Raw genomic sequence first — 21,673 nt, 5'->3', positions numbered from 1 at the left:
AAAACGCCGTTGATTGATGAAATAAACCAACGAAAGACCGCCAGATGTTTTCTAAACGCAAAACGAAAGACGCCGCCAGATGTTTCTAAAGCAAAGCGAAAAGACGCAGATGTTTTCTAAGCAATGGTTTTCTAAACAATGAAAATTCACAGCGTACATGTAAAATTAAAGTGAGCTGCAAGTCGTCATAACTCTCATCGAACCTTTAGTATAAACGCGGCCGATCTCACGTCGGTGATGATGTACTGGGCAAGAATTCACGGAAGATTCACGGTTTACCGATGAACCTCCGCAGCTTCGCCCACTCATCATCATTCACTCCGTGGATATGCTGTGATTTTTTTTAGCTACAAAGCTTTAATATGTATTGCAACTCACTCATTGCGCTCGGTTCTTACGTATAACGCTTTGATCGGATTTTCGTGACTTTCATGTGGTCTTCGAATTTTGAACCACTGAGACGGGACAACCTATTCAGAGCCACGCTGTTGCTGGAACTGCTTCGGAAACAACCACTATATGAATGTCATGTATTGGAAGGAGTCTCCTTAATACATGTGATATTGCGTGGCAGAAGCAATGAATCACGCCAGGCGTCAAAACATGTGAATTGCGCAACGAGTGGGTGATTTTAAAGGCCCACCCATTACAAAGCGCTCAGGGATATTTAGTCATTATCATCAGCAAAAGCATCAACAATGTGAGCAGCTGCGTAGGTTCGCGTGTTGCCTTAGGGACGCGTAGTGGGCCCTTCGTTGAATCGCGAAGGAAGAATTATGGCGTAGTGGGGACTTAACAGCTGTACTTGCAGTAGGCATTCTAGAATAGTTCGAAAGGCCCAATGTTACGTGCACACTTATTCGTTTCCTTACGGCACGGTTGACGCATGAAGCGAGAAGCGAAGCCAGTTGCGCACGGAGCCGATTACGCTGTCGCGTTCTACTCAATGAAGCGGAAGTCAAGCATCCTTCAAGTTTTTTTCTATGTTTTTCTTGCCTCTGTTTATTTCTATTTCTTTCTTTATCTTTTTATATATTTCTTTCTCCTTCTGTCTTTCTCTTCTTCTTTCTTTCTTTCTTTCTTTCTTTCTTTCTTTCTTTCTTTCTTTCTTTCTTTCTTCTTTCTTTCTTTCTTTCTTTTCTTTCTTTCTTTCTTTCTTCTTTCTTTCTCGCATCCTCTATCTCTCTTTCTTTCTTTACTTTATTTCTATTTCTCTTCCTCTCTATGCTGTGCCTTCTCTCCCCTTCTCCTTTCCATCGGCCTCACCCTCACTTCCCTTTCCCGCCCTCCTGCTATACTGAAAATACTAGGCTATGCTATGCTCTGCTAGCGTGCCTGGATAGCCGATTGGTTAGACGCTCGCCTTCGAATCGCGGTTACGAGGGTTCGAATACCGCCTCGCCAAGAAAATTTTTGCGCAAAGGATTGTTCTCCTCTTTCTTTCTATATCTTTCTTTCTCTCTCCGTACTCGCTCTGTTGGCCGTCAGAGTTATTGCATCCCACGCCGGACAAATCGGCGCACGTGTTCTGGGAGCGAAGCAGAAGCTGAAGACGACGACCAAGAGCGCGTGCCGGTCATGGCGAAGATCATAGGCGTGCGCAGGGTTTCCTTCAGGGGGGGGGGGGGGGCGAAGGTTCGTCGCAGGCCCCCCCCCCCCCCCCCGTTCCCAATTATGTCAATGTATGGCGCTGACATTGCGCCCCCCCCCCCCCCCCCCCCCACGGTGAGTCGTAGTGCCCCCTCCCTGTTATGTCAATGTGTCAACTTTGCGCCCCCCCCCCCCCCTCTTAGGCGCCCCCCCCCCCGTGCGCACGTCTATGATAACGAAAAGCTTAACAGCTCCGATGTAATAATCTCTATACCAGATTGTTTTAAAGGGTCCCTGCAGCACTTTTTGAACATGGTCAGAAAATTCTGCCGATCGGTAGTGGAGGCTCCTGCAAGCATATGAGCCAAATGTTATAGCTCAGCAGGCGGCATGGAATCTACAATTGAGTTTCAAGGTCAGCTAGAAGTCGCTCGCTGTTCTCTCGACAAATGATGCCATAAGCGCAATTTAGCTTACGACATAGATTTGGCTTATTACAATTAGCTGATTTGAGCATCGTGAGCTGCAAAGTTACCCAGGCCGCAGTGTGGTGCCGCGACGTGGTCTCGGTGCTCTTTGTGGTGCTACAATTACACACGATATGGGATTACACCAGCGCGTTCGTGATCTCACTGAAGTTGTGCCGCGCGTTTAAGGAATAAAAAGAAAGTGCTCAAGGTTCTGACCTGCGCTGCCGTGTAGCTTCCTGCCGTCCTGTCACCCCCTCCGCTTCAGGACACGATCATAAAAAGCCAGAACAACTAAAGAGCTTGATATCAGAGCAAGAGCGTCGCTGCAGGCCAATTAAATCAAAGCCGTATTCTGCAAAGAAGGCCGTAGACGTGATTGTTATTCATGGCAGAAATGTTGACCACTTTAATTATTTCATGACAACTTTTTGTCTACTTTGTGTACCCTGAAATTTCGCCTGCCCTCTCCCTAATGCGAAATTAGGCCGTCGGTGGTGTGGAGCTTAGGCAGTTAGTTTAGCGGCAGAGAAACATTGCCAACGATTCCTAGTGGAATAAATAATCTAATTTGAAGGACTGATGATATGTGAAACGCCCATTCGCCCTAGGCTAGAATATGCCGCAACGGTAATCCATGTCCGCAACTTTAGGCAGCCACCTAGCCACATAAATGTCCACAAGTTCGCTCTCTTTCCTCGCGCAATTTTCCATTGGAATGCGTTATCTGCGGAAGCAGTGAATGCTGCCTCGACGGATTCATTTATGAAACACATTGAAAGTATTAGTTTCTCCGATATAAGTGATGTATATTGAATATACATTGCTTTGAGTGCAATTCAATGGCTTACTTATATTGAAAAAATTTTTAGTTGAGTGTAGTTATGTTGTCTCACAAAAATATATATGCACTGAACATTGATGACTTTCCTGGTGTGTATTTGTTATTTATGTATTCTTTGAATTATGCCAAGCTATCCAGTGTATAACTACTTATTCCTGATTGTATTGTTTGTATTTCACTCCTGCATGGGTCCGAGGAGGGCCTGCAGTATCTGTAAATAAATAAAATAAATAAAAATAAATATTAATTTGGTGCACTTGGTTCAAAGAGCACAACGTCATTCGGTGGTCCGATTTGGGCTTTTCATGATACTCAAATCTCGCGCTCCACATAATGAAGCCTCGCTTCCTTCTCGTCGTAGGGCGCAAGCCCTTTTCACAAACTTTGTCACAATCTCTACATGGGATTTGCCAATATTTACCCCCCCCCTCCCCCATTATGTTTTGCACTTTTAGGACCATGCTCATAAGGTTAGCATTCCGTGGTGCAACGAATCATTCGCGCAGTCCTACAAACCACGTAAATCAAATGATCGAGTTTGTCTTTCAGAATTCTTAGTGGCAAAGATCATGACATTTCTGTGGCTATATTAAGCACACATTGAGGACATCTTGTTATTGTCAGCTTTTTAGTAGCTATTACGGTATAATTAGAAATACTGCACTGCTTTTGTGTATTTATATGTATATTTTTCTTGCAACATATTGCTGAAATCGGCCCCTTCGTAACTATTACTGCACAATTATAAACAGTCTACTGCTTCTTTGTATTTATAACGTTGTAATTAACAATGTAATTACCATACTTAACATTGTAATGAACAAACGTAACAAAATTACCGAGAATACAGAAGAAAATACTGAGGCTGATAGACAACGCTATAGTTCTAGCACCTAGCGACCCACTGTTTAAAAATATAAGATAATCAAAGTGAATGACCTGTATCAATACAGACTACCACGAGAGTACTGTCTTAGCTGCAAACGCTCAAACTCTTTGTTTACGGAGATGGCGAATCTTTGCTTAAAGAAAAGGGCGTATGAAACACGAAACACAGAAATGTGGAACGTTCCTTACTTTCGTACTAATTATGGTTTTCAGATGCTTCGATGTACTCATCCGCGAATTCTAAATAATTACATGAGCAAAGGTATAGATGTGTCTCATTTAGGTGTCGCAGAATGAGCGGCCCTTTTTGTTGTATAAACTATGTAGCAATTTATTTAGGTGCAGAAGATTGTAGCAGGTTTCTGTGTTGTATAAGCTATGTATAAACCGCCTTTTCAGTTTTCTTTTATGACATGATCTTTACGTAAAACAATGTGACAGTTTAAAAAAGTGTATGATATTGTGATGCCCTTCAGCTGCTGCCATTGTTCACAAAGGGGGCGGAGGATCCCTCAAGCCGTCATTGCGGATTTTCCCTCCGGCACCTGTTACACTGTACTGTGACGAAGCTAATAAAGCAATCAATCAATTTATGCTTCTCTTACCACTAACGTCTGCAGTACCTGTTGACCCTGCATGCATAACAAATAAACGCATAATATCTCTCGCAGAGACCAGTGGTTCCTGTGCGGCAGGACTGTCGAGCGGGCATGGCTGGTCTTTGTTAGCTGTAATGATACTCCTCGTTACTATTGTGAAATGACGGCTCACCACACCAAAGGACATCTTTTTGCGAGAAGACCTTGGCAGCCGAATTTATCCTCGCCTCGGGTGTCACCACTGCTTCTGTCCATTTAATATGGTAGCCTATCATGACAATCATATACTTCTTGCAGTCATCGTACTCCGTAAGTGGGCCAACTAGTTTCATACCGATCTGTTCGTCATGAGGGAGAAAAAATGAGAGAACAGACGGATATCAAACGAAGAAATATAGAATAAAGAAAGAAGAAGACCGTACACTGAAAGAGAACTGAAAAAAACACACAAAGAAGGAGAGGGAAGAGAACGGGCACGAGAGGCGACGTGGCCGGCAAGGAGAAGGAGAGAGAACGGAGCGTGCTTGGAACCGGAAGAGGCGCGGACGAACGGTGGTAGTGGAAAGGCGTTCGCCTGAGGTCCGCCAACAGAGCTCCTGGAAAAGTGCCCCAGCCTTCGCCGCAACGTACTGTGACCTGGGAGGCGCGACCAGGAGGGGAACCAGCTCGCCCCAGCGAGACCCTTCTCCTGAGGACGCGCAGATGTTCTGCGGCTCTGCTCCGTGGGCCGCGCACCAGACGACGAGCGGTACAGCCTCTGCAAGTACCTGACGCCGTGGTGACCGGCAACTACGGGTACCCGACGGTGGAGCAGACGGTCGTGCTCTGGTGAAGCAACGCACTTCGCGGACACGACAAGTCGTAGTCTCAGCACCGGAGCCGCCAAGTCAAGACCATCAACCATTGATGAAACTGTAAATATTTGTTTTGTTTTGAGATAATGTCGACAACGGATCTTTGTTTATATAGCTGATTTTTTTTCACTACTTCTTGTGCATATACTTTAGTTGTTTCTCGCATAAAGAATTTTTGGTTGTCGTCGGTGTTCCTGTGTTGTGTTTAGCCATCTAGAGACCATTACACGATTGGAACAGATACATGGTTGGATGGAAAAGCTTCACTTCTATTGCTCAGCTGACACTAAAGAATATTTAGTGCAGGCAATAAACACTTACAATGAATTTAAACAGCCCATACCTCTAAACAAAATATCATTACTAAGATTTCTGACACTTTTCTTGCGTGGGTGCACTACTGCCTTCGGCGGAACGACAAATAAGTGTAAGAAGTGTGGGAATCGAGCGCGCCCTCCGCTTTGGAACCTCGTTCTCCAGCTAACGCTTGTGCTGGCCCCGCGCGGCTTAAGCGCCGGGAACCGTCGTTATGGCTACCGTGGCGCCGGGAACCGCCGTTATGGCTACCGTGGCTACGCTGCCAGGCCTTTTTGCTTGGTGCGAGCCATGCGTTGGTCTTCCCCGCACGAGCCACGCGTCCGGACATGTCCGAAGAATGCTCGCGCCACCACGCTAGCCTACGTCACTGCACAACGTCTGTCCTCATTGGCCGCCAGTGACAACTCCCTTCCCCATGAGCTCGCTTCTGTCTGGCGCTGGCTTGCCTGCGGGAGATGCTGTCGGGCCTGCACGAGAGGTTGACACGCTGCTTTGACAGGCGGCTGCTTCTCGTTCGTGTGCTCGACTGCTGCCCTTTGTGTGATAGTCGTAGCGCCGCTGGCAAGCGTACTCGACCGGTCTTGCGGAGTTACCCTGACGGCCCGCAAACCTGTGATTGTCGCACTGTGCTGCATATTGGGTTAATAAACCGCGTTTTTTGACAACCTGCCTCAAGTGCCTTTTTCTGCGCCGTGTCGGAGCTTCGACGAACCCGGCCGTAGCGTCTTTCTTCGCTACGGCAGTGGAGAACGTCGCGTCCCTTCCCGGTCGCCTCGTAGGGTAAGCTTCTCGTAAACGTATCTCCACATAACTGATGCCCAACGTGGGGCCCCGAACCCATGACCCTGAGATTAAGAGTCTCATGCTCTACCGACTGAGCTAGCCGGGCCTCAAGCCCTTGCTGACAGCCTTTGCGCTGCAACACAGGGAGTGGGATGCCTATTTTAACGCGATAGGCTTCTCCTTGCGGTCCATGGTGAACCGTTCCACCGGGTACACACCCGCTTTCCTCAACTTCAGGAGAGAGCCGGCTAACCCCATGGACCGCGTTCTGCGGGGGTGGTAGCAGGGCGCCCGCCACGAACGGTGGCCTGTCTGGCTGCGCGGCGGAACTGCGCTCACGGATGGACGCAGCCCTCGACCTGGCGCGTTCCAACCTGTCAAATGCGTGAGCTGGACAGAAGGCTCAATACGACCGGTCGCATCGGGAAGTGCAATACGATGTCGGCGATCTGGTCCTCAGGCGCAATCACGTCTTGAGTGACGCCGCCAAAGGCATCTCTGCCTCCCTGTCGGCCAAGTGGTTGGGCCCATACCGAGTGCAGACCAAAGTGTCGCCTCTGGTGCTCTGGTGTACAAGCTGGCTGACTCCAAGGGAGGCAAGTCGGCGATCCAGTTAACGTCTCCGACCTCAAACCTTTTGTTGCCCGCAGCAACGACTTGTAAGAGGGGGAGGTGGTAACCGAACCGCAGGAAAACCGTGAGAAGGCTGGCCCCAAGTCAAACCACCGTTAGAACCCCCGGAAACGCGCTTAAGCAACGTTTCTCCACTAACAGGTAGCTGGACTTCATTACATACCATGGTAGTGAATGGAGAATAACCGCTAAGGTGCCCAGACACACGTCTGGAAGTGGTAGAAGGACCTCTTGGCAGAAAATACCCTCTCATGGGTCGTCCAAGCCTTAACCTGGCAAGCAACCCCTTTTGTTGGGCAGCACGCCTATGCGTGGGAGCACGTGCCTTTAGATTTAGCCGAAGAAGAAAAAAGAACGTTTTTTCTTGCTATCGACACGTATTCCAATTGGCTGGAAATTAAGATAATGAGTGTAAAAACCGCGGCGAAGAATGTTGAAGTAGTGCGTTCTCAGTTCGCAGCGCATGGCCTTCCGCTGGAGGTAGTGACGGACAATGGGCCGCAGTTTCAGGCAGCTGAGTTGAAGAAATAGTAGAGAAGGAAAGGCAGGGAGGTTAACCATTTTACGTAAACCCGTTTGCTACCCTAGACATTGGAACAGGGTGGGGGAGATTCAAAGACGGAGAGGAAAGAGAGAGAGAAAGACAGCACACATACACGGTCCGTCACTGTTGCGTGGTACGCGACATCACTGTCACAGACGCTTGTCCAAGTACGTTTCCTTTAAAAACCTCAGTAGCGCCTTCGTCGTCTTCAGCTGCGATGTCTTCTGTCGACGACATGTAATAATGGCTTAAATAGGCATTGGTCTATTGTCAAGGTGCGCTAGAGCGGACGCCAGGGACTTCCTCTGAACATTATGCCCCCGACAGTCGCACAGAATGCGCTGTCGCGTCTCCTCGCAACGACAATTTGCGCAAAGAGTGTTGTCTGCCATTCCAATTCGAAATGACTATGATTTCGTGAATGCCACCCCTAGCCATGAGCGATAAAGCAGAGTGACCTCTCTACGGCGCAGTCCAGATGGCATACGGAGATGCATCAAAGATGACAGGTGGTGTTGACGATTTGCCCGGTTTGTCTGACTTCTTGATGTGCGCATAGAGAGAGCGTGATCTCCTGTGCAAGTACTCGAAGTCTATTGGTATCGTAAGACCTTGCAAGTGGTATGGTCTCTTCCTGTGTGCCTTCAAGAGCTGCCCGAGTGGCATTATCGGCGTGTTCGTTCCCTACGACGGCGCAGTAACGTGGCAGCCACTGAAACGTCACGTTGTGCCCTTTCTCACGTAATGCATGGAGAAGACGTCTCTAATCTCGCATACGAGCTGTTCGTATGGTTGTAGGATTGCCTTGGAGTCGCTGAAGATTGACCATTGTCGAAGTGGTGCTCGATTGACTAAACAAAGTGCAGCGCACAGAGCAGCTAGTCCCGCTGCTGTCGATGTCATGGAGTGGTCAGTCCAAAAGCTGGTGGTAATAGCTCTTGCGGGACAACCACTGCACCGGACGAACAGTGGAGGTTTGCGGAACCATCGGTATATGTGTGACACTGTCCGCATACCTCTCGTGCAAAAGAAGGAGAGACAGTTGTTTCAACACGGGCTACGACAGCATAGATTTCTTCCTGATTTCTGGTACACTGAGATGCCGAGTGGGTCAAATAAGACACCAAGGGGGCATCGATGGTTTAGATGTAGCGGTGAAGCCCGAGGGAAGGTTGTCGTTGTACTTGATGACAGCTTTAGAGAACAATGCTTGGCGCATGTCAGAAGGCAGTGTTGCAAGGTGATGACAGGGGGACGCGCAAAATGCCTGACGGGCGTTCTCAGGACTTCCATCGTAATGTGAGTTCGCATTGGATGGTCACGAGCAATCGCAGCAGTCGCCTCTGTTGACGTGCGCCTGGGCACACCAAGGCGCACTGTGAGTGCTTGAGCTCGTACTGCCGGCAGAACACGAATATTTGGCTTGCAAGTATTGCTCAGCACAGGCAGAAAATTCTCCGAAAACCGAGAAAGAGCGCTCTGTATAGTCCTAGTATTGCTTCTACTGACATCCCCCATGTCTTTCCTGCCAAGAACTTGAACAACTGGGAAATTGGTGTCAGGCGATGCTTCATGTAGGCCACGTGCGGGCTCGAACAGAGGTCTCTGTCGATGATTACCACAAGAAACCTGTGGGTTCTGACATAAGAAATGGTCCACCCGCTGATTTAGATCACATAGGGCGTCACTGGTGGTATGCTGAGACTGTGTTTACACAAGTAGCTCGCTGTCAAAGTTGCTGCTCTTTGAAGCCGCGCACGTATCTCAGGACATGTGACTGCCGAAGTTCAGACACAGATGTCGTCGGCGTATACTGAAATCTTCATGGTAGTTGGCAAGTATTCAGCAAGCCCAATAAGGGCGATGTTGAATATCGTCGCGCTGAGAACTCCTCCTTGAGGAAAGCCAGGTATAGCATCGCCTAGCTGGGCCATCGTGAGATAACACAAAGAATGAGCTTGAGGCCAGGTAACTTTCAATTCACACACACACACACACACACACACACACACACACACACACACACACACACACACACACACACACACACACACACACACACACACACACACACACACACACACACACACACACACACACACACACACGCACACACACACACACACACACACACACACACACACACACACACACACACACACACACACACACACACGCACACACACACACACACACACACACACACACACACGCACAAAATCTCGACCGCCTAGGCCAACCGTCAGGAGAGCATAGAGAATGGCCTCATGCAATATGTTATCGTATTCGCCTTTCACATCTAAGAACAAAGCGGCAGATAGCCGCTTACGGGAACTGCTGTGGTGAGCTCACAAAACGATATCAACTACACTGGCGATGGAAGAGCGCTCACTTCGGAAACCAGCCATGGAGTTCGCATAAGTGTTGTAGTGTTCAAGACACCACTTCAGGTGGCGAAGGATCATCCGTTCCATTATCTTTCCTACACAACGGTATTGGGCGGCACGAGGCGTATTAGAGTGGGGATTTGCCATGCTTCAAGACGAGCACCAAGCGGCTCACTTCCCCTTCGTCAGGAACATCGCCCTCCTGCCATGAGGAGTTGTAAAGGCTCAACAATTATCTCCTTGCACATTCTCCGAGATTGCACAAGGCTCAATATCTATACCACCTGGACCCGGAGATGTAGAACACCTGCAGAGAGCTAGTGCCGCCTCGAGCTCCTCCATTGTAAAAGGAAGGTCCATGCGGCACTCACGAGAATGAGAGACGTCACCTCGAGCTGGAGAATCTGGACAAGTCGCTTGGTTGGCGATCCGCGCAAAATGTGTTCTGCAACATCGATGTCTTGCTGCCCTTGAAAGAGCGCGAGCGCTTTGAATGAAAAACGCTGTTCTGGAAGGCAACGCAGATCTTGCACCGTTTTTCAAATGTGAGAAAGTGGCTTGCGGGGATCTAATGTCTGGCAAAATGCGTCGATAGCGTCGAACGTTCCGACGCTAATCTATCCATGCGATGCTGAATCTTCTTTTGCATCCTCCTGGCTGCCGTAAGTTCGTGGATTGATTTCGTGCGCCGATATCGACGCTCCGCCCGGCGTCGGAGTTGTCGAAGTTGCTCCAACTCTCTGTCGAAGTCGTTTCGCGTGGAAGATATCGCCATCGCGAGAATGTGCGTTTTCTGCGCATTGTACTCGTAATTGTTCGCTCCAACCCATACCGTTGGCTCTCGCTGCAAGTATCTTCCATATCAGATTTGAAGGTGGTGCATTGAATCGTTCTAATGGTCTTCCGTGGACCAGATCTAGACAAGCCCTTGATGTTAGATAGATGGGAATGTGATCACTCCCGTGTGTCTCAACATCTGGAAACCACTCGACATATCTGGCGAGAGAGTTGGAGACCAAAGCAAGATCGAGGCAACTGCCGTATGTCACACCTCGAAGAAAAGTGGTGCCAACATCGTTCAGCAGAGTATCTCCATAGTTGTAGGCGATGCTTGCTAATCTTCGTCCTCTTGCATTTGTCCTTGTACTTCCCCATGCCGGGTGGGGCGCATTGAAATCGCCTATGATGACCCATGGCGCAGGAAAAACACTGAAGATATCCGCTAATGTTTTCTTGCGATATATGGACACTCTCGGCTGGTTTTTGCCGTCGCCTTCGTCCGGCGCACTCATGTCTCGTATATGTATATGTATGTTATACATGTAAAAGCCACAAAGAAAAATAATTCAGATTTTTTTTCCCGAAGCGCGGAATCGAACAGGCGACCTCTCGCTCGGCAGCGCGCGGCGTTAGACGGCTAGGCCACGGGATGTACGTCTTTCAGCATGCTAACGGCGAGCTATTTGTAGTATACACCATGTACTTCAGCGTGCTTTCTTGGTCATTAGCGAGATGGCGCGAAGTATGCAAGGGCGCGCTATAAAGGTCGTCGCCCCCACTCGTTGCGATGCGCGCGCGCCTCTAGTGCACTTCGCCCTACAGGGCGTGGTCGCCTGCGCGCGCGAATATCTCGGCGGGAGGGGGAGGGATTATATGTCTTGTGCTTTCCCCGAGATGTCCGCGCTGAAGTAACAGAGCGTACGGAGGTCACTTCGCTCACTGCAGCGGCCGCGTTTTCGAGAGGAGCGCGCTGTTCAAACAGAAATAAGTAACAACTGTGACAGTTGTTAGTTCGCGCTCGTCCTGTGTATACCTGTGCGTTCGTTTCATGCGTCCTTTATGTTTGAGCAGCGCGCTTTAAGTGTCCAGCTGTGATACTTCATAGTTCGTGCTCGTCCTATGTGTGTTCCTTTCGTGCGTCCTTTGCGCTTGAGCAACGCGCTGGAAATTTCGTGCTGCTTTCCGTTCTTCGCGTTACATCCCAGTTTGTCGCTATTGCATTCATTGCTTTGCCGTCGCGGCGAAAATGTGACTTTTCTAAAATCTAAATTTCTTGAAGGCTATATATACAACCCTATGAGAGTAAACTTCAGTTTGTTCTTTTTAACAAAGATGCATACATATTGAGTGTCAGAGTGAGGCACAATCGGTTGCAAAACATAGGCAAGTTCCGACGAACAAAAACGATGACTGACATTGCTGCATGCACCATTTGTTAAAGACATGAGAGCTTCGTAGCATATAAATACCTATAAATACCTATAAATTTTATAAAACGGCAGGAAGGGGAAGTTGGAAGCTTGCGATGAAAAAATCTGTAAAGAGGGTGGGTGCGGTTTACGGATTGTTTCATCTACAAATTTCATGTTATTTGACATGCATTTTTACAGTGCAAAATGTGCGTTTTTAATTGGTGTTTCATGTGGGAGGTAGTAGCCGAATACTGCACCAGTGTGGCCAGTGCTTCTCTGGTGACGAAGTGCATTGCCAGCGGTGGTCACCGGTAAGGCCGCACCCCAGGCCTCTTTTTATGCAGTTCCATCATCTCGCTGATTTGGAAAACTTGGGTGGGAAATTACACGGCACCGGGATCCGAACCACGGACCTCTTGCGTGTCAGGCTGATGCTCTACCTCTACGCCATCGTTGCATCCCTTAATGACCACTGGTTACTGAGCAACAGACTACATTTCAAGAGAAAGCACACGCGCGAGGGGGAGACAGAAAATTAGGTGGGCAGATCAGGTTAAGAAGCGCGCGAGTATAGCTTGGCCGCAGCAAGCACAGGACCAGGTTGATTGGCCGATCATGGCCTTTTGCCCTGCAGTGAGCGCAGTAAAGCTGATGATGATGATGTGCTAAAACGGCTGCCAGGGCGAGTTGGTTCACGATTAAGATAGATTTACCAGCGCAAAAAAGGTGGAACATTTAGGAAGGACACAGACATACAGCGCTGTGTATGTGTGTCCTTCTTAAATGTTACGTCTGTTTTTTTTGCGCTGGTAAATATATCTTATTGATGATGTGCGTTTTCGTACAACACCCACCGCTTGTGATGCTATCTTTGAAATAGTCTTATAAAAGACAATCTGAAGCTTTAATTGAAAGCTACCACATACCTTGATGGATACAGCACTGAAGGCACAAATACCTGGAATCATTGCGGGGCTGCTCTGCAATTTAATTGCTTCAATTTAACGCTAATATGCCAGAGTTTCGATTCCGCGTGCACACCGTGCACTATACAATAATGTTTCCATTTTTTTTGGATAGGAGATAGAATATTCTACATTGCTAAGGAACGTAGGAGGCAGTTTTAATGAAGCGGTCGGTTTTATATTTGAAAGAAAGAAAAGAGCATGGCCAAACAAGAAATGCGCAATTTAAAACCCTATGTAAAGGCAACAAACCATTTCCTAAATTTCGGCGCATACAGGATCGGCATTATAGTTGTTCCACTTTTGAGGTGCTAGAACTCTCTGGAGACGCTCACGTTATTTTGTCTTGGGGCGCGACGGTGTCGAACGGCAGCAGAAATATTGGCCATGACTGGTCGGGAGCGAGCGTCTCAAGTTTGTAATTGCGAGCAAGAGAAACACTCTTCATAACAGTGGTCGCCAGGAACGCTGTTTTTGCACAGTGAAAAGCATGCTGTGAAAGATATAATAGACAATCTCGCTCAGGCGACGCTTTTCATTGGCAATTTTGTCGTGCAAAAGCGATCTCATTGCTCTCATCGCGAAGCGCCAGAAACACCTCCCGCCGTACCCGGTGAGCCCAGTGTTACAGTACGCAATGTTCAACGTTATTGTATGAGTTAGGCAACCCAAATACCGACCGTGTAGTTAGCGCAATTCATGAAACGGGTCATTTCTTTAATATTAATATAATAATGTTTTATTCTGGCATGTGTACAAGACAGTTACATGCCACCGAGATGAGGCAAAGGAAACAGACGAAACTGTTTCCTGACTAGGCCTACATCCAGGCTCGTGAACAAAAAAAAAAGAAAACAAGGATAGTAGTAAGGCAAGCGAAAGACATCCAGTACAACAAAATTACTGTTGCTGTTAGTACAGCACAACGGACTGTTTCCAATTGCACTTTTGTTTTCAAACAGCTGGTCTTGCTGAAGAGTGCCAGATCGCCGGAGTCAATGTGGCTATCGCGATGAGAGACCCACTTGCGCTGGTGGCATAACTTCCACACAACTTCTTTCCTCGTTTGTACGCGGACAACAAACTATTTCACAACGCACCGTTGTCTGCGTTAATTTCTGTTCGACAAATACACACTACCTCGTGAAAGCGCGCTCGGGCTCGCTTACAGGCTTCCGATGTGCACCTGCTGCGACCGAGCGACACCATCGCTTTTTGCATGTGCAGGAAGACGTGAAATGGACGCCAGGAAAGCAGAACACTAGAAACGGCAAGAAAATTCGGCGGTCCTTCCTGTACCGGAGAAGAAATGGGGGCAAGCGAAACTTTCCTTTCGCACTGCGGAATGCGCCCTTCAACGTGAGCGTTCATTTTTATTATAGGTAGCGGCCGTCCCCGGAACGCTGTTTTCGGTTTAATTGGCATGGCGTCTTTCATGTTATTTCCAGCGTTTCGTCGACCTCTAGAGCGGCCCAACGAAAGGACCATCACAGGATCACGGAAACGCGGAAATATAGTAGGAATTCATTTTCTCGATGTCGGAATTTTCCTGAAATGTCCAATTCCTGATATTGACCTTACACGTTGTCCAGCAGATCGCTTTTAGTCCGCCAACACGAAATATCGCACTGACAGCGCCCGTAGCAGGTGTAATGCTCACCACTTGTTTTTTGCATCGTTGGTAGAATGCGCTCGTATGCTTCGATTCAGTTTACATTTAGCAAGCGTGGCCGCGTGCGTGGCGTAGTCAGTACTCTGCCGCCGTCATTTTGTGTTCACGTACAATTCTAGTTCCTAGAACAGATTAGCAGTGCGGTTTTCTGGGCCAGTTGGTACATAATGACAGCATGAAGGGTTCCGGCAAGTTACGACGCGAGCACAAGAACAGAGACCAGCCTTTGTCCTGTTCTTGGCCTCGCGTCGTAGCATCTTTATCTTTGCCTACAACAGATGATTCAATCAAATTGCGACAGGTTTCCGCTTATTCGCCGATTAGTCTAACCAATGTAGACGACAAAATCTTGACGAAAATGAATGCAGCAGGTTCCAGGGCGTACTAAAAAGTCACAGTTTCGCCGCAACGGCGAAGCAATGAATGCGATAGCAATAAATTAGAATGTAACGCGAAGAACGGAAAGCAGTTCGAAATTGCCAGCGCGTCGCTCGAGCACAAAGGAAGCACGAAAAGAACGCACAAAGGATGAGCGCGAACCAATGCGTCACGGCTCGACACTTGAAGCACACTGCTCAAACATAAAGCAGGACGCACGAAACGAACGAACAGGTACACACAGGACGAGCGCCAACTAATTGTAACAGTTGTTACTTATTTCTGTTTGAACAGCGCGCTCCTTTCGCAAAACGCGGCCGCTGCAGCGAGCGAAGTGACCTTCGTACCCCCCGCTCCACCCCAACCAGCCGCCCCCTTCTTTCCTCGAGATAAGTGCACGAAGGCGACCACGCCCTGTAGGGCGGAAGAGCAACGGCGTTCGCCGGAGCGGGGCGACGATCTTTAAAGCGCGCCACGCGTGCACATCGCGCCATCTATGTGGTGACTAAGAAAGCGTGCTGAAGCAAATGGTGTATATAAAATAGCTTGCCGTTAGCAGGCTGGAAGTCGGCAATGTTCGTGGCCTAACCGTCTAACGCCACGCGCTGCGAAGCGAGAGGTCGCCCCGTCGATTCCGCGCGTCGGAAGTTTTCTGAATTATTTCTTTGTCTATATATATATATATATCTATATATATATACTCTATATATATATATATTAATATATATATATATATATCAACATATACATATACGGTGCATGACGACGGCGGCGACGGGGATGGCAAAAATCAGCAGAGACTGTCATATAATTTGCTATCGCAATAGAAGAATAGGCCCGCATCAAACATGAAGTGCAGAGGCACCTTTACGAATATTACTAAAGCGACGCGCGTATTAGAATACAGCGATATCATGAACTCTACGGTCGCAGTGCTTCAGGTTGATTTTGAAGAAGCCTTCGATCGTGTGCCGAATGACTTGCTCATAGTGCGTGTGAACGTCGCTAAAGTTATAACGAAAGCCGTCGAGATGGCATATACGCGATGTACTGCTCGTCTGGTTGTTAACAAAGTGTTAGGAAATCTGTAGAGGTGAAATTAACTTTATTTGGTCCTGGAAAACCCCGATCAGACAACCCCCAAAGGAGGGTCCGCCGCAGTTGCTGGCCGCGCCCACGCCGGTACTGGAAGACCATGGCCCTCCGCACGTTCGCAGGCCTACTGGACTGCCGACAGCTGGACTGAGAGATCGCGGCTTTGAGAGGCCTCTCCCAGTCCTGTTCTGTGCTGAACGTTGCGCTAAGTAACGCTGGACACTGCCAGAGGACGTGACCAAGTGTGCAATTATCCGCCCCACAGCTAGGGCATCCTGGAGTTATGCCTTCAGCAAAGTGGCCTAAACGTGCTGCGAGACGGGAAGGAACCTGCCTGCAGCATCCGGAGAGCCGACGACTGCGGCCTAGTAAGCTTGGAATGCGGGAGGGGATATCTCCGCCTTGACAGTTGATAGTGAGACGTAACTTCATGGAAGGTGACAAGTGGATCCCTGAAGCTCTCCGCGAGCCCGCCCTCCGCACCCGCCCGGACCGCGGCGGCATGTGATTTCTCGCGCACGGTTAGGGGCAAGTTCGTTGATGTTGGGAACTGTTGGATGAGCCCCTGAGCCGATGTGGGCCGGGAACCAGGTAACTGTGTGAAAGCTTACTACACCCTTCAAGTGAGAACAGCGGTAGCCTCTCTTGAGACCATCGCCGAAGCAAAGGCCCGGACGGCAGCCATGGAGTCAGTGAATATCTCAGGACGCGAAGGATCCTTCATCGCTAGAGCTATCGCTACATGCTCTGCTACGGAGGTAGACACCTCCTAACGGAAGCTGAGTTGAGTACGCGACCGCGATGATCAACAACCACGGTCGCAAATCTCTGCGCGGCATCGACAAAAGTCACATTTCTCGGGGATGTAGCTGTGCAGTCAAGCAGAGACTTGGCCCGTGCCCTTCGCTGGCCAACATTGTACTGCGGATGGACGTTACGCGGCAAAGAGTCACCTCGTATATACCCTACATTGTTTCTGATAAAAGATATCTGTACTGCACTGCCCGTATGATGGCTAAGGTGCGTGAAAAGTGTATAGAATTGCAGCTATATCTATAGCGTAGTAGCGCAGAAACACACAAAGGACAAGAAGGGACATTTGGTTGTCCTTTGTTGTGTTTCCGCGCTATTACGCTGTAGATCATGCAGTACCAACTAGTCCGATCTGCCACCCTTCCAAGAATTGCAGCGCTCTGTATACGTCAAGGGTGGCCGCCATCTCTCTCCTTTTCTGCCTGTTCATTGAAAGCTATTGCCTAATTACATTAAGTAGCAACGCAATTACAGGCATCAGGCTTCATGCATCTGAAGTTGCGCCCATATAATGGCCTATGCTGAGACATAACGATTTTTTGTACAAACCTCGAAAGAATTGCAGATGCTGTAACATCGCAAGACGCTTTTGTAATAGGGATGGTAAAATCGATGAACGATTAATCGATTAAAGGCGCACCGTTAATCGATTAATCGTAATCGATTCCCGCCTTTCAGTTAATCGAATTAGTCGATTAAAACTCTTCGATTAATCGATTACAGCAACAACCCCTCCCCCCCAACACCGCCCCTTGGCCGGTGCGCATGAGTGCGAGGCGAGCGAATGCCGAGGAAGCAAGAAGTTGAGCCGAGCTATACTCTTTTTCACTACAGCGCATATTCGTACGCTAGCAGAACGAGCCCAAAGCCGGCCGGCGCCCTATCCTATAAAGGCCGAATGAACTCGCCCTGGTCTCCGTCGCCTACAGAGTCTAACCTCCAAGCCCTGCCAAGGCTTCAAGCCCTGGCAGGAGGCCGGCCCCACCCCGACGAGGCAGATATGCACTTGACCGCTTCTCATCGCTCACAGCCTACTGCATTCACCTCCTCTCACGCCCCCTTATATCGTGCGCTGGTTAACTGTCGGCAAATTGCACGCGATGCTTGCTTGCTATATTGCGTTATTATTACATTTGTTGTGTACACTGTTTTCTTTGTCATGTCATAATGGCGAGCATCGCAAGAGGAGCACGGTGTGGACGTTGTTCACAGAAGATTTAAAAAAAAACGCCAGGCCTGCGCTTAAAACCGCAGCACAGTCACAGCGAAAGCTGGAAGAGCGGCATTTCTAGAGCCCGTTAAGCTATCTTGGGGCTACAATACAGGTACACTAGAACGGTACCAACTACGCCATAAACCACAATTTTGTTGAAGTTGAGAAGCACCTACTAAGTCATTATTCGTCATTCTGCGGAGAAGCGCGGCACAGCTACACGTCTGCAAGGCATTATGTGCACTTTGTTGACGCGACGACTGATGACGATGAAGACTTATGGCTCAGCCCTTTGTAATGGGTTGGAATCTTTAAACGGCACACCAGTTATGTAATTTGCATTGGGTGACGCCCGGTCGCTATTTCCCTCTCCCGCTCATGCTGTATAACATACGTTGAGTGGAAGAGAGACGGAGTGGGGGGGGGGGGGGGGCGAAGAACTTTACTGAGACCCCGAGGAAATGTATCATGTGCTTATGGGCTTCCTTGGCAACCAATTACAAGTGCACTTGCGAGGAAACCCACTACGCTATAAATCATTGTAATTTCACTAAGACCACGAGGAAGTGGACCATGCGCTTATGGGCTTCCTTGGCAACCAATAAAGTGCACTTGCGAGGAACCCACTACGCTATAAATCATTGTAATTTTTTGAGAATTAGGGCAGCAGGCACTGTGCCATTTTTCGTCATTCTACGGAGAGCGTTGGTACATGCTAAACGCATGTAAGGCATTATTGCGCACTTTGTTGATGCTGTGCCTGATGACGATGAAGAATTATGGCCAGAGCGCTTTCTAATGGGTTCAAAGCATTCAACAACTATCGTTTGCGCAATTCGCATTGTGTGACGCCTGGTTACAGAATTCGCGTTGTGCGACGCTTGGTGCTTATTTTACTCTTCCACCACGCTATATTGCATATGCTAATGTGGTTCTTTCCCGACATGAAGCCTGTATAGGACCTTTTTGCAACGCACTTTCAAGCACCGGCATGGCTCAGAAGTTGAATACTGGGCTCCACGCAGAGGGCCCAGGTTCGAACCTCGTTCTATCCTGCAATTTTTTTTCTTATTTCGTTTTTTTTTTCTTATTTCGAGCGATACTGGTTACGGACACAGGCGGCGGCGGCGGCGGACAATTACGGCGCCAAAAACGGCCGGTGAAATGATCTCATAACAGCTTTCGCTGTGAAACGACCACTGCGATGTGTGATACAGGTGGCAAGCATTACTCGAAGCCAGCGACGGACACTGTTTAGATATCACCTGCTTCTCGCCACTTTTTAATGTGCCAAAGAGTCATCCTCCAAAGAAAAATGACCATGAGCAAAATTACAAGGTTGAAGACCCTGTTCTCGAAGGCACGAATCCGCCTCTTGGGATAAATTATCGGTATCTTGCTACATAGCCAAGATCTTTTGTGTAACTTATCTTGAAAATCAGGTCGCTCTTCTATTACATATAAGCGATTTTTATGTTTCAAAATGTTGGGCTGTTATAAATTCGTATTCGCTCAAAAAGCTGCGTCCTCTTCGCAGGACGTCTTCCTTGGTCCCTGTGTTTTCAGCGCTATGGCTTTATTGAATGAAAGCAGCAAGGCGGTGCGCCAACGCTCAGCGGCGAAGTTTATTGTTTTCTGTAGATTTCAGGCGTGCTAATGCATCGTCTAGCTCTTAAGTTTATTTGTGTTCGTTTTCGGCTCCGCGCTGTTTCATCGTGTTTCATCGCACAAACTCCGCTCTCCTTGACTTTGATAAACTAGTGATTTTGTTCGCCTGCAGTATCTATGGAAACTTTCTTGGGTATTTTATTTAACTCTCAGGTCTACCATGGTCGCTCAGTGGTTACGACGCTCGGCTGCTGACCCGAAGGAAGCGGGTTCGAACCCGGCCGTGGCGGTCGCATTTCGATGGAGGCAGAATGGTAGAGACCCATGTACTGTGCAATGTAGTCAACGTTAAAGAGCACCAGATTGCCAATATTTCCGGAGCGCTCCATTCCGGCGTCCCTCATAATCATATCGTGGTTTTTGGACGTAAAACCCCACATATTAGTATAACTCTCAGGTTTTATTTTTTTTTTTTCTTGTTTAACTGCACTATACAGTGGTCCAAGAGGTGCCACATTGTAATATGCGTTGTTTATTTCTTGACTGGTTCTTATTGCCATTATATTTTACTCCTGAGCAATAAAAGATTTTTGTTTACCAATGAATGAAAGAGAGAAATATATTAGAAGGCAGGGAGAGCGGCCTGAGCGAGTACAACCAGGCCTCCTGCACTGCGCTGGGGAAAGAGCAACGGGGGAAAATAGTGATGAAGTATGATGATGAAGTGGGATAATATTGTTTATTATACTATATTACCAACTAGCACAAATGTCCGCCTGATAGCGTATATATACCCTTTTCATGATTGTAAAGCTAGCTTTCCTGCGATGCCGTTAACCCAGTTCATAGCAGTTACTCTAGCCACTTCCGCAAACAGCGTGTTCAAGCGCAGCTTGCTTGCGCTATGACGCGGAAAATGTAGACTCAGCTCTATTTAAATAAACACACATAATAGACAAGCCCCAGCCCGTGCAACTACGACCTCGTCTCCACTTGAAGCACAACAGGTGCCGCCTTTAGTTCGGCGAGTATGCAGCGCAAGGAAGCGCGCTCGTGAATTATGAAAATGGTCTAACGACCCGGGAGAAATACAGCTTTCAACTAATGCTCGCACTCCCACGTCAGCCAGCCTATAGAGGCCCCCATGTACTGCTGTTACGCGAAAGGACAGTCGCGAAATACAATGTGTTGTAATGAGAACTAACAGACAAAAAAGCCAAGGAAAGTATAGGGGATGTTATTTGTAGCAACTACGATGTAAATGTGATAAAAGTAAAGTGGACGAAAAGGAAACTTGCCGCTGGCAGGTACCGAACCTGCGACCTTCGAATAACACGTCCGTTGATCTACCAACTGAGCTGCAGCGGCGGTCATCCCCTAGTCCACTGTATACATGGATATATGCTTTTCGTTGGTCTTAACAAAGAAAAACGAGCCCTTAAAGTTCTACTTTTTTCGTTTTATGTTCTAATGTCTGATACATGACACGCTGACAGTTCGGCCTCCACGGTGGTCTAGTGGTTACGGGGATCGACTGCTGGCGCGAAGGTCGCCGGAACGAATCCTGGCCGCGGCAGCCGCTTTTTCGGTGGAAGCGAAAATGCTTGAGGGGCGTGCACTTAGATTTAAGTGCACATTTAAGAACCTCAGGTGGTCGAAGTTTCCGGAGCCCTCCGAAACGGGGTCTCTCATAATCATCCTGGTTTTGGGACGTAAGACACCAGATGATGATGATATAATAATAATAATAATAATAATAATAATAATATAATAATAATAATATAATAATAATAATAATAAATAATAATAATAATAAGCGGTGTGTTTCAG

The 21,673-nt window shown here is 48.1% G+C and overlaps 1 protein-coding gene and 1 non-coding gene across 2 annotated transcripts in view; both read right to left on the bottom strand.

Annotated features, from left to right (window-relative positions):
• LOC119376791 (prothoracicostatic peptides) overlaps positions 1-21,673 on the bottom strand; it is a 233,173-nt gene that overhangs the window by 23,303 nt on the left and 188,197 nt on the right. The window lies entirely within an intron of this gene.
• Trnak-cuu (transfer RNA lysine (anticodon CUU)) lies at positions 6,376-6,449 on the bottom strand. The gene has a single exon. It is a non-coding gene; the product is annotated as a tRNA-Lys (tRNA).

Source organism: Rhipicephalus sanguineus, unplaced genomic scaffold (assembly GCF_013339695.2).
Source record: "Rhipicephalus sanguineus isolate Rsan-2018 unplaced genomic scaffold, BIME_Rsan_1.4 Seq225, whole genome shotgun sequence".
Lineage (NCBI taxonomy): Eukaryota > Metazoa > Arthropoda > Arachnida > Ixodida > Ixodidae > Rhipicephalus > Rhipicephalus sanguineus.
This window is presented reverse-complemented; position numbering and strand designations above follow the sequence as displayed.